Source organism: Corvus kubaryi, unplaced genomic scaffold (assembly GCF_017639235.1).
Source record: "Corvus kubaryi isolate FWS band 111438036 unplaced genomic scaffold, C.kubaryi_AGA036_p1.0 135, whole genome shotgun sequence".
NCBI classification, from domain to species: Eukaryota; Metazoa; Chordata; class Aves; order Passeriformes; family Corvidae; genus Corvus; species Corvus kubaryi.
Window position 1 is genome coordinate 2,522,275 of NW_024580669.1, and position 11,117 is coordinate 2,533,391.

Sequence of the window (11,117 nt, forward strand, 5' to 3'; positions counted from 1 at the left end):
AGGACACAGCTTCTTACAAAAAAGAGAAGAATCTCTCTCGGACATGCCTTTTGTTTTCCTGCAGACAACATGAATTCCTTGCAAAATGGAAAGAGAAGCAGAGCAGACCCACCAAATCTTTATTTTGATTAAAACCCTCCAGGCCCTGTCCCTGAAGCCAGGCCAAACCCCTTTTTTTCCTCACATTTAATGAATTTTTGTCAAGTCTGGTCCTGAAACAAAACAATTTTTCTCACTTGTACTGTTAAAAAAATGCCCAACTATTCAGTTTACTCTCCTTTGTAAAACTTTTCTCTTTTTTTCTGCATTTTTGGGGTCCAGCGTATTAAGAGAAACTTGTCAATTTTGCTTCCTTATTTTCCTGGAAAGCTTCTGGTTATTTTCCTTCATTTCTGTAAGATCTGGGCCACACAAGTTAAAAAGAAATGTTTCTGAAGTATTTATCCCTACTGTACTTATTTATAATTTTTAATATTGTATTTTCAGGTTTTGTCTCCTAACAAACACAGACCAAGCTAGAGGTGGCAGCGCCCTGTTTATCAAACACTGAACACAAAATTCTTTCAAGAGATTTTCGATGTAACAAGGGAAATAAAAGTATCTTGAACTGAGATGTAGCTACAATATGTCCTCTCCTTTTTCCTCTTGTTCATTAGCACAGCAATTTCTGTATTTCTGCATGATTTTGGCACTGGTTCATAGATTTCTTGCTATGGCTTTTTGGGTGTTTTTGGTGCTTTTTTTAATGACACAGGTGGAGTGTTCCTTAAATACTTCATCGTCTTGTACCAGGATGTTTTTTAATGCACTGACTTCCTGCCAGTGCCAGCATCTGCACGTATTTTTTTACTTTCTTTCTCTGAAACAGAAAGAAAAATCCCATGGAGGGGTACAGCCTTATGAAGATCCTTCCTTCTGCAGGCACAGTTTCATGCTGTGATGAACCTCATTCAGCAGTAGAGGTATTTAATGTCTTTGTTTAATCCAGAAATCTGCTCAGGGTATTTGGACCCTGGATTACAGAAATGTTGGGCTGGAAAAGAGCATTTCAGTCACCCCTCTGCCACCCAGCAGACTGTGTCTACACATCATCCTTGTGGTATCTGTCTGGCCATCTGTCAGCAGTGAAGCTTCTTGTGTGCTTGGTGTTACCACTCCTCAAAAAAGTGGGGAAATTTACCTCAGAAACCTCAGATCATAACTGGAGTCCACACTGGACATGCACACCTAATTTCCATGTGACAAAATGGACTTTGGAGATGTAAGCCAGGCTGGATGGGGCACTGAGCAACCTGGGATAGTGGAAGGTGTCCCTTCCCATGGCAGGAGGTGGGAATGAGATGATCCTTAAGGTCCCTTCCAACCCAAACTATTCTATGATTCTATGTATTTTAGGAAACTAGTTTTGATCTAGGATTGTCCCACGTTTCTCCAGATCTTGCGCCATTATTTAAAGAGAATCGCTGTTTTCTCCTCACTCCTCTGCACTGGATGTTTCCTCTCAGGCTCAGCAGAAAGGAACTGCAAAAAGATGTCTGACCATCCAGAGAATTCATTTTAGGCACCCCAACACCACGAGCCCAGCTCTGGTCCACAGCCCTCAGCTGCCTCCTCCTTGCCTGAAATCCTCCCAGGAAGTCTTCAGGAATCTCTGCCCCTGTGAGCACCTGACCCAGCTCACATTTTACAATGAACAGCACCAGGAATATCTCAGGTAATTCAGCTTTTCCCACACCTTTGCAGATTCCTGTTTATTCTGTTAATTACATAAATATATACTAAAATTGGAAATATTTCTTTTGCAAAGCAGGTGCTGGCAGATCTACAGTTTCTGCCTTCATTCTCTGCTCCATCAATTTTTGTTGCCATGGCTTCACCACAATCACCCCCAATTATTTTTTTTGTTTGTTTGTTTGTTTCCCTCAATCTCAGGTGCCACATCTGTGCCATCTCTTGTCAACACCATCCCAACTCCAGCTTCCATGTCCTTCCCACTCCCAGTGCCTCTGGACTCCAGCCACCGCCTATAATAAACTCTGATATATAATTTTCTCTTCTTCAGTCATATTCAATTTAAAACTGCACTTCTACTTAAATAAAGAAGGTCTGGCTCCAGTTAGGCTGAAAGTCCTCTTCCCATTTATAGTCTGGTGTCCTGTTCTCAGTGTCAGAGCTCCAGATCAGTTCCTGGGAGACTTTCCACCTCTCCATATCTTTCCACTCCACTCACCATTGAACTCACATCAACTTTATCATTTATCCACCAGTTTCTTTCTGTGCTTCTGCCCTTAGTTATCTCCCTGACTGGGAGGGATATAGGACACACAGTGAGTGGAAAAATGAAATATAAAACACAGAGAAAATTAATTTTTGCCCAAAGTGCTGAAAATCAGGTTTTGGGGATGTTTTGTTGCTGTTTTAGTTTCTAATTTAGTTTCTGGTTTTTTGGTTTGGTTTTTTTGATATCACCATATGGCTGCTTAAGCAAACCTTCATGAGTTCATCTTCCCACTGTGAGAAAAGCTAAATCATGAACATGCAGACAAAAATCTGCTTCACCTCAGCATCGCTGTCCCAGCTCAGCTAAGCAGTGCAGAGCACAGGGAATGTGCTGTCCCTCCTCCTGCACACACCACAGGCCAGAGAAAGACTCAGCCACACCCTTTGGTGTCCAGGTACACTCACAAAATCCCAAACTGTGACACACTGAAGGCCCCTTCCCTCTCCTCTCCACCCAAAGAAACCAATCCCTGACACCCAGCATCAGAAATTCACTCTCCTGCCTCCTCCATACACATTTGCATGTGGACTATTCACCCCAGGCTCTCTTCACACACAGCAGAAAGAAAGAAACCTGCTGGGTTTTCAATTTCCATTATCCCCATGTTGCTGACTAAAATGGGTCAAATGCCTGGTGGCCTCAAATGCCTCTTTCCCCCCAGGGCTGAGGGAAGCCAGGCCTGGTTCAGGTGGAGGTGTCTGTCTGGCATCCCAGCTTCTGAGGCAAGAGGGGATGGCTCCCACATGGGGGGTCTCACCTGCCAGAAGCTGAGTAAATTCAGAGATCAGCTTATGGGTGTTTTTTCTGCATTGAAACCCCCATGAGCTAACACAGGTATTGCAGATAGAGAGAAACAAGCTGAGGACGGGAGGGTTTACAGCTCTGCCAAAGTACAACAGACCGAATCAAAATGCACTGAAACCTTTATTTACTTTCCTTGGGGTTTGAATCTGGTCTATAAATAAGGCAGAAAGACAATGTTAATGACTAGGAACTGGAAAAACTGTCAGAGTCTATATAATTGAATTTTCTAATGAAGAGATTTGGTAAAAGCACCATCCTTTCCAATTTCACTACAAAATACATTGCAGAGAATCACCTTGCATTGTTTGGGGGGACAAGGAGAAAAAGAGATGTTTTCAGGAGTTCTTTATTTACTTAAACAATGTTTTAATTGTTTTAATAACAATGTCTGTAGTTGTTCTGACACCCTCCCCTGGCATGAGGGGGAGGAGGGACAGGGGAGCTGAAAACGGAAGCTGGAGGATGCACGTTCTTTACTATTTCACCTGTGCTGTAAATCAAAACATAAATAGCAAACTGTTACTGTAAGGGTGGGAGGGGAAAATCTGAGTAAATTCAGCTCTCAGCACGTGCACAGTGCTTCAAGATAAGCAACAGTGACTCCCACAACTGCGCTTGTCCCTCTGTTTTCCACGGATAAGTAGGGTATGACCTTGTCCAAATCCCATTCACAAGTCAGAGCAGATCTCCATAAGTCTCAGCTGTTCTTTCTGTTCTTGACATATCAGCCCCAAAATGCCTCCTCTCTTGCTCAGATTCTCCTCCCACCCCAGCTTTCCCTGACTTTTGCTGGTGAATTAGGTGAGAAAGAGGAGCAGCCTCACCAGCACACAGATATTCCACAGCAAAGTGAAATGATCACATCAAAAACCTCCTCAGAAGAAAACACTTGGATCCAACTGAAAAATTAATCACATGTTAGTTTAGTTTTGAAACAAAATCAAGTTAAGCTTCTGCTCCCAACAAAATCTGGAGTCAGGTTCCTGGGGATTTATGGCACCAGGTGACCCCAGAGCTTGGCCCCTTTGGGAATGTGACATCCTGCTGCTGGCTGTGGTGTGCCTGAGAATCCCTGCTATTTACAAAATCATGGGGTCGTAACAAGACCAAGCTGAATTAGGACTTCACTTGGACCAAGGCAAAGCTGAAACATGCCTGTATGGTCCAGGAAAGTCACTCCAGCTTTATGTGAGTGTGTGTGATCTCCTTCCCCACCTCTGGAAGTGTTCAAGGCCAGGATCTGAGCAACCTTGTCTAGTGGAAGGTGTCCCTGACCATGGCAGGGCAGTTGGAACAGTCTTTAACCCAAACCATTTTGTGATTCAATGATTCTATGACAATCCTACTGCCACCCTCTAGCAATTCTCTCTTTTACGTTTTTGGGAACTTTTTTTTTTTTTTTTAGTTAAAAAATAAAATTAAGGCCACATATCTGGGCAGATTAAATCTGGCCTCTCAAACAGAGGCATTTAGTCCAAATGAGGAACTGCTGTTGTGTGTTTGATCCCAAGGAAAGAATTGGGCACAAAGTGATGAGCTACTGCATCATTGAGGACAGACAGAGATAAAATATTCCCCTACTAAACCCAAGAAACACCTTGCTGTCAGTCCAAAGCTAGGGGTACATTTGTCAGAAGGGTTCTTTACTCACAAAAAAACCCAGAATAACTTCACAAAACAACTCAGCCAAAGCCCTACAACCAGTCTGCTTTGAGAATCCTCTTTCCCGCATCCCTGAGATGAGCTACACTAAACCCACACTCTCAGCAACTGGGTGCATTTACAGCGGCGTGACAGCCCTTCTGCTTTTTGGGATGCACTGGGTTTTTTTGCTTTTCCAGAAACATGTGGTGCAATGACATTTGAAGCAGGAATTGCACTTCCTGGCCTGGGTGGGCGGCTGCTGTGCAATAAAATATCCCAGTGAGATGGCAGAAGAGGAATCTGTGCTTGATTTAGACTATTGTTTGGGGTTTAGGCTGTCTGTTGTACTCTTCCTGGATCTTCCAAATGCCTCATACTTCACAGAATCATAGAATGGTTTGGGTTGGAAAGGATCTTAAAGATCATTTGTCATGGCAGGGACACTTTCCACTAGACCAGGTTGCTCCTGTACATTGCACTGATTCCCCACTGCTTCATCACTGTAACTTCAGCACCAGAGCCCTTCAATACAGTGTGTTAGACATAAACATAGCTGAATCTATACCTTAAACCTTCACCCTTCTGCAGGAGGGAGGCCTGTACTAGCTGTCCCCAGCCTCACACACCCTTCTCACCTCTTCTCACCACAGACCTGTCTAGCTTGTACCCGCCTCACTGTTACCAGCACCTTTTTCTCAGTTTTTTTTCTCCTCAGGTGTTTTCATGACTCAGATTGTAGTCCTGATTAGTCTGAGGTCTAATCCACCTCCTCAGCTCAGGGATCTGCTTCTGCAGGCACACTCACACCCTCTCCCATGCTACTACCAGTGTCTGGGATGACCTTTTCAAATCAGTTTCAAACATCATTTTCCTGCCTTTCTATATGATAAAACCCATGAGCAGCAGGTGGTGAGAAGTGCTTTTTGTTGCCATAGAAAATTCTGGTAAATATATCTGATAAAGAATCACTTTTTCAACTAAAAAACCCACATATTTTCTGAGGAAAAGTGATGGGTTTTGCTGTAGGGTCTGAAATGTTTTGATAGAGCTGACCAATCACAACAACTCATCAATAAGGCTCCCACATATCCTCATTCTTTCTGCCAACCAGATTTATCCGCAGATCCACACCTTCCATGAGCACTACTGCCATGGACACTGGGGATGGAGCCAACACCTTTCTGCACCACATGAAGAATTAATTTTGCAGCTTGGAAACCCCAGGAAATAACTGAATGGAAATGCACGTATCATCTTTAACTAAACTCCTACAAGACACAATAACAGTGCTCAGAATCAAAACATCTTTGTTGTGGACCAAAATATTTCCATGAAAGAACTTAAAAACCCTGACCATCTTCTGTGTTTTGGAAAGGAAATCACCTTCATTTCTCTGGTACTCTAAAGCCATCTTAGTCTGTAACCCTGATGCTTCCAGCTCAGATCCTGCTGTTTTAACACCTTACCAGGAAACAGGTCAGTGTGCCCAGGAAGAGCTGGAATCTTGCTACACACAAGGCTGCAATACCTCCTTCTTCTTTCCATCTCCTTCTTTCACCTTTTCTACTTCCATATGTGCCATGGCTTTGCTACATTTGCTTTCACTCATAAACACTGTATATAAGAGTATGTATGTATATAGGGTCAACTTATTTTTATGGATTCATGTGTTTCTCATCCCCAGCTCACGTCAGGGCAGTTGTAATTATGGAGAGAGTCCTCCCACTGACATGTTTGCTGATAATTACATCCTGATAGGTACAAAAGTTTTTTAATGTCGTTTTTGGATTCCTTTACATATCATGGAAGATGTTCCAACTTTCTCCTGTAGACGTCACATCAACTACTTTCCCTTAATTGTCCATGGTCTGGTAAGCCTGGATGAAAACTGATTTTTTTTCATCACTGTGGATGCCTTGTCTATGCCAGGAGGTGATACTTTAGTAAATGAATGCAGATTTCTCATTAAAAAACCTTGGCAGCGTTCAAGGCCAGGTTGGATGGTGCTTGGAACACCCTGGGACAGTGGAAGGTGTCCCTGCCCATGGCAGGGGGGTGGAACTGGATGATCTTTAAGGTCACTTCCAACCCAAACCATTCTGTGATCTATGATTCTAGCAGAATCAGGCTGAATATGATACATGGATGGCCCCAAGATTCATCACCTCCCTGTCCTCACTTGTTTACTAATGGGAAATTGCTTTTGTCTTTCAGGGGTGGTATTTCCTATGCACATGCTCTGACTATTTTGTATTTCCTGCAGATAAGTGGGATGATAAGGAAAAGAGGATACACTGCTTCACAATGAATGCCAAGCACATTAAATGCCATAACAATTGAGGCAGTTGATTACTGAGAAGCAATCCAGCCCAAAATGGGTCAAATGTGAGGTAGAAATGACCATTTAAAAAAGAAACAAAACAGAAAGATGTCATGTTGAGCTTATCCCCTGTACATCTCATGAGTCTTCATGGCTCAGATAAATATGAAGAAATTCATTGGAGAGATAATTGAGCCCTACATCCTCACTACACGTGGCACTGGGGTGACAGGGATGGGGCACAGTTTTGTAAAAGCTGCACCATTTTCTTTTCGTCTCACCCTGGGTGCATCCTTTAAAACTGTACACTTATTCCACTCAGCATCTCTGCCCAGAAGGAGCAAACTCAGCACATGTTCTTACACATAGGTGGAAATAAAAATATCCCCAAAAGAGGTGGCACCATTCTGCCCCAGCAAACTGTTCCGAAGCAATGGTGTTACTAAAAGGCATGATACAAACCAGAGGAATTATCCATTGCTAAGACAGCTGGGTGTGATTTGAAAAGTAATTTGGGTCCCTTCCACTCTCATCATCACAGTTAATAAATGTTATCTCTGCTACTGGATGTGATCTGGCTGGTGGTGAGATGAAAAATCTCCAACAGGCCTGATAAATAACAATATTAACACAAAGCAGCAACGATGCAGATAAATCACAAAATTGACACAAACAAGCCATGATACAATAAAAACACTGTGCAATTGGCTACAGAGAAGGGTTTGCAGTTTAGGCTGCCTTTGCCAATGTTTTCCTCCCAACCAGGAGCTGGATGTGAGGCGTGGAGGCAAGCAGAGAACAACAGCACGGGATGGAAACAAACTGTCAGTGAGTGTTTGCAGGCTGCTTCCAATGTCAATCACCAACATTTCTGTGTGAGAACAGGCACGTGAGCAACCCTGTGAGGGAACTGTGCAAAGCTGCAGCTACCTGGGACTACAGGGTCAAGGCTCTGATTAATCCTTTACATCATTTCACGCATACAGGTTTTGGATGTTCGTACTCCTGTATTGACTTTCTCTTCCTTTTCTATTTTAGGAGTCAATTTTTCGAAGCTCAGGCAAAGAACAACACTCTGTTTACACAAATCCTGGCTTCAGCAAAATGGGAAGCAACAGCAGAACTTGTAGCCAAGTGTTTTAACTTGGATCCACAAACATATGCATTAAAAAAGCCAAGAGCAGAAGAGCCCTCCTGACAAAGTCCTGGAAGGTGCTTCATACTTCACCTCCCTCCCAGGCTGCTGCTGAGCTCTTTGCAATTAAACTCAGATAATGCAAAAAGAAACCAAAAAAAGTTGCCTTCAGAAATTATATTCACCGTATCTTTTCCTTCAGAATAAAGTGGGAGGATAAACTGAGACTAACCTGGAAAAGATCCCAAGGAAGAAAAATAAAACTTGGCATGCTGGGAAAGCTAAGCTGCTTCTCTTGTTCCCTCCATCCCTCCTTCCTTGTCTCTCATTCTTTCCTTTTAGCTCTCTACCTCTGATGGGATACTGAGCCACATGCTGCTTCTCTGAGAAGCTCTGAGAGTCAACCAAGTGACTTTCTTTGAAAGGAAACACACTTGAGTCAGAAAAAAAGACCTTATTTAGCTTTACCCTGGCAGTGTAATAACCCTCACAGCTCTCCTAGGGGTGCAAAAAAAAACCAAACAAACATGAAAAGGTTTCCCCAGTGTAGCAGCCTGAGTACCAAATCAGCCTGGACACAGGGGACAGCTGAGCTTCTGGGTGGAGGTTCAGGAGGGAGATCTGAATCTTCAATAGGGCTTTAAAAATAAGCAATCACAGAACACGTGTAAAAGCAAGGAGAAACTCTAACTAAACTCTGCATTGCCTGTGCCAGTGAAGCTGGCATCATCTTAAGGCAGGGAGTCTTTCCAGGCTAAAACCTTTGCACAGGCTGAGCATCACTTGCTTAATTCACCACGTGTCCTCACAGGGGTTGGCTAAAGAGTCATGTGAAGAAAATGAGGGATCCAGCAGGGCTCAGGGAGCCTTGGCAAGTAAAGGCTGGCAGACACCAAAGTCTCATGCCCAGCTGAGACAGCAAAAAAGAGACAGAAGCAACAACATTGGGATTCAGATTCAACTCTGCTGCCAGGAGTTCAGGCAATGGCAGCTCCTTGGTGAACTCCAGGAAGGCAGCATTTTAGGAGGCCATGTGATACTTCCAGCTGAATGCAGCCCTGCTCCACCACAACGAGGTGGGACAAGAACCTCCTTGGAGCAGGTGCTCCTTGCTGGGTCCTCAACTCTGCTCCTAAAGCACATTCCCCAGAAACTCACAGTGCCTGGTGGCCTCAACAGGGATGTGAAGTCCTTTCTTCAATTAAAAAGAAGGATAAAAAAGAAATACAAAAACTGCACATCCAGGGCCTCAAGGACTGGGCTGTTCAAAAACACTAAAGTTCAAACATTGTCCTTTTCACTTCAAATAGTTCTGCTGCTCCCCCCGCCTTTTTTTTTAATAACAAGTTCAGTGAAACTTTATCTCTTCCTGCCCTAGTAACCCTACTAAATAATCTGCTGTTAGCATGACTCAATTGAGTGGCTTTCAGCTGCTGAAGTCGGGGGTTTTTTTTGCTACTGTTCTTTCATCGGTGGAAATTAAAAAAAAAAAAAAAAAGGCTTTTAAAAAGCTTTCCCCATCTGAAAAGTATCACACTACTGGAGATTAAAGTACAGCTGAGAAGTTGGTTACTTGCCATGTAGTTGCAATTAAAAAGGATCCGATTACACCCAACAGTTTAACTCCATTCGCGTTCAACGTGCGCGCAGGGAACTCAGCCAGGCTGGGGCTTCGAGTCCCCTCCTCCGAAAGGAAATGCAGCTCGAACACGGCGGAGCGGAGGAGGGATGGAGGCCGTTCATTCCTCTTTAAGTGCCCAAATCTGCTCTCAAACTTATCGCAGCTCTTGTTTCTAGAACATTACAAACTCGACCCAAAAGTGATACACCCAGCTGCTGAGATACAACATCGCGTCTAAAACTAGACTTCTGTCTGGCTGTCTTATCCCACACTGCTGTAACCATGAAACACCTACAAAACATCGCTGAGCCCAGCAGGGGAAAGGATTTTCCCTCTATATTTTCCCCAGTTTGTTCACTGTGTTGACTAAAACTGTTTGTAGTCGGTTTTCATTGTGTTTCTCACTTTCCCCTTTTCTCTGCTGTATGAAGAGACACGGGAGAAAACAACACTCTTTTTTAAAGGCAGGAAAATGTGATGGCGAAACCACAAACACTGGTTTGAGACATCAGGTGTAGAAGCTGAAAGCAATTTAGTCTCTTATTTACGGAAAAAAAACCCATAAAATCATGAAACACAACTCTCTGGACAAATGTCAATTTGTCAGCTTTAAAACCCCGTAACAGCAGAGCCGGTGGCTGCAGCGGAGCCAGGGACGGTGAAACACCCACAGCACCGAGCAGTGCCCTCACCTTTCCCGGCGCTGCTGCACAGGTTCTCCCTCCGGGGGTCCCACTCGCCCCCGGCACATCGCCCTGCAGCGGGACACCCGGCCCGGCCCTGCCCGCGCATCCCCCGCGCATCCCCCGCGCATCCCGCTCCGCCGGCGGTACCTGCTGCCCGAGCACCGCAGCGCGGCTCGGCTCGGATCAGCCGCTTTCGGCTCAGCTCTGGTCAGCTCGGATCAGTCCCGTTCGGCTCAGTTCAGCTCGGCTTGGCGCAGCCTGGTTCAGCTGAGCTCGGCTTGGTTGGAGCCCGGTCCCGCCCGGCTCTGCTGAGCTCCGCCCGGCGCAGCCCGGCTCGGCACAGCCCAGCCCGGCTCAGCGCTCCCGCCGCCCCCGCAGGGAAGCAGCGCACTCCGGGCCGTCCGCAGCCACCGCCGGGGCTGCCCTCGCCGCCTCTTCCTCCTCCTCCTTCTCCTCGTCCTCAGCACCACCCCGCTCCGCGCCCCGCCGCGTCCCCCTCCCCGCCCCCGGGTGTCCTCTCGTGTTTGCCCCCACACGTCCCGATCCCGGAGGCTGGAGCTGCTGAGAGCTGAGCATCGTGTCCTTCCTGCGCAGGACCCTGCCTTAGGGCTGTTGCACGGGGTCCC

The 11,117-nt window shown here is 45.3% G+C and overlaps 1 protein-coding gene across 1 annotated transcript in view; it reads right to left on the reverse strand.

Annotated features, from left to right (window-relative positions):
• PRKCQ (protein kinase C theta) overlaps positions 1 to 10,908 on the reverse strand; it is a 54,551-nt gene extending 43,643 nt beyond the window's left edge. Inside the window, exon 1 of the mRNA XM_042052624.1 lies at positions 10,639 to 10,908. The gene's annotated coding sequence lies outside the window, so the exon portion shown is untranslated. The remainder of the gene's footprint in view (positions 1 to 10,638) is intronic.
• Positions 10,909 to 11,117: the final 209 nt, after the last annotated feature.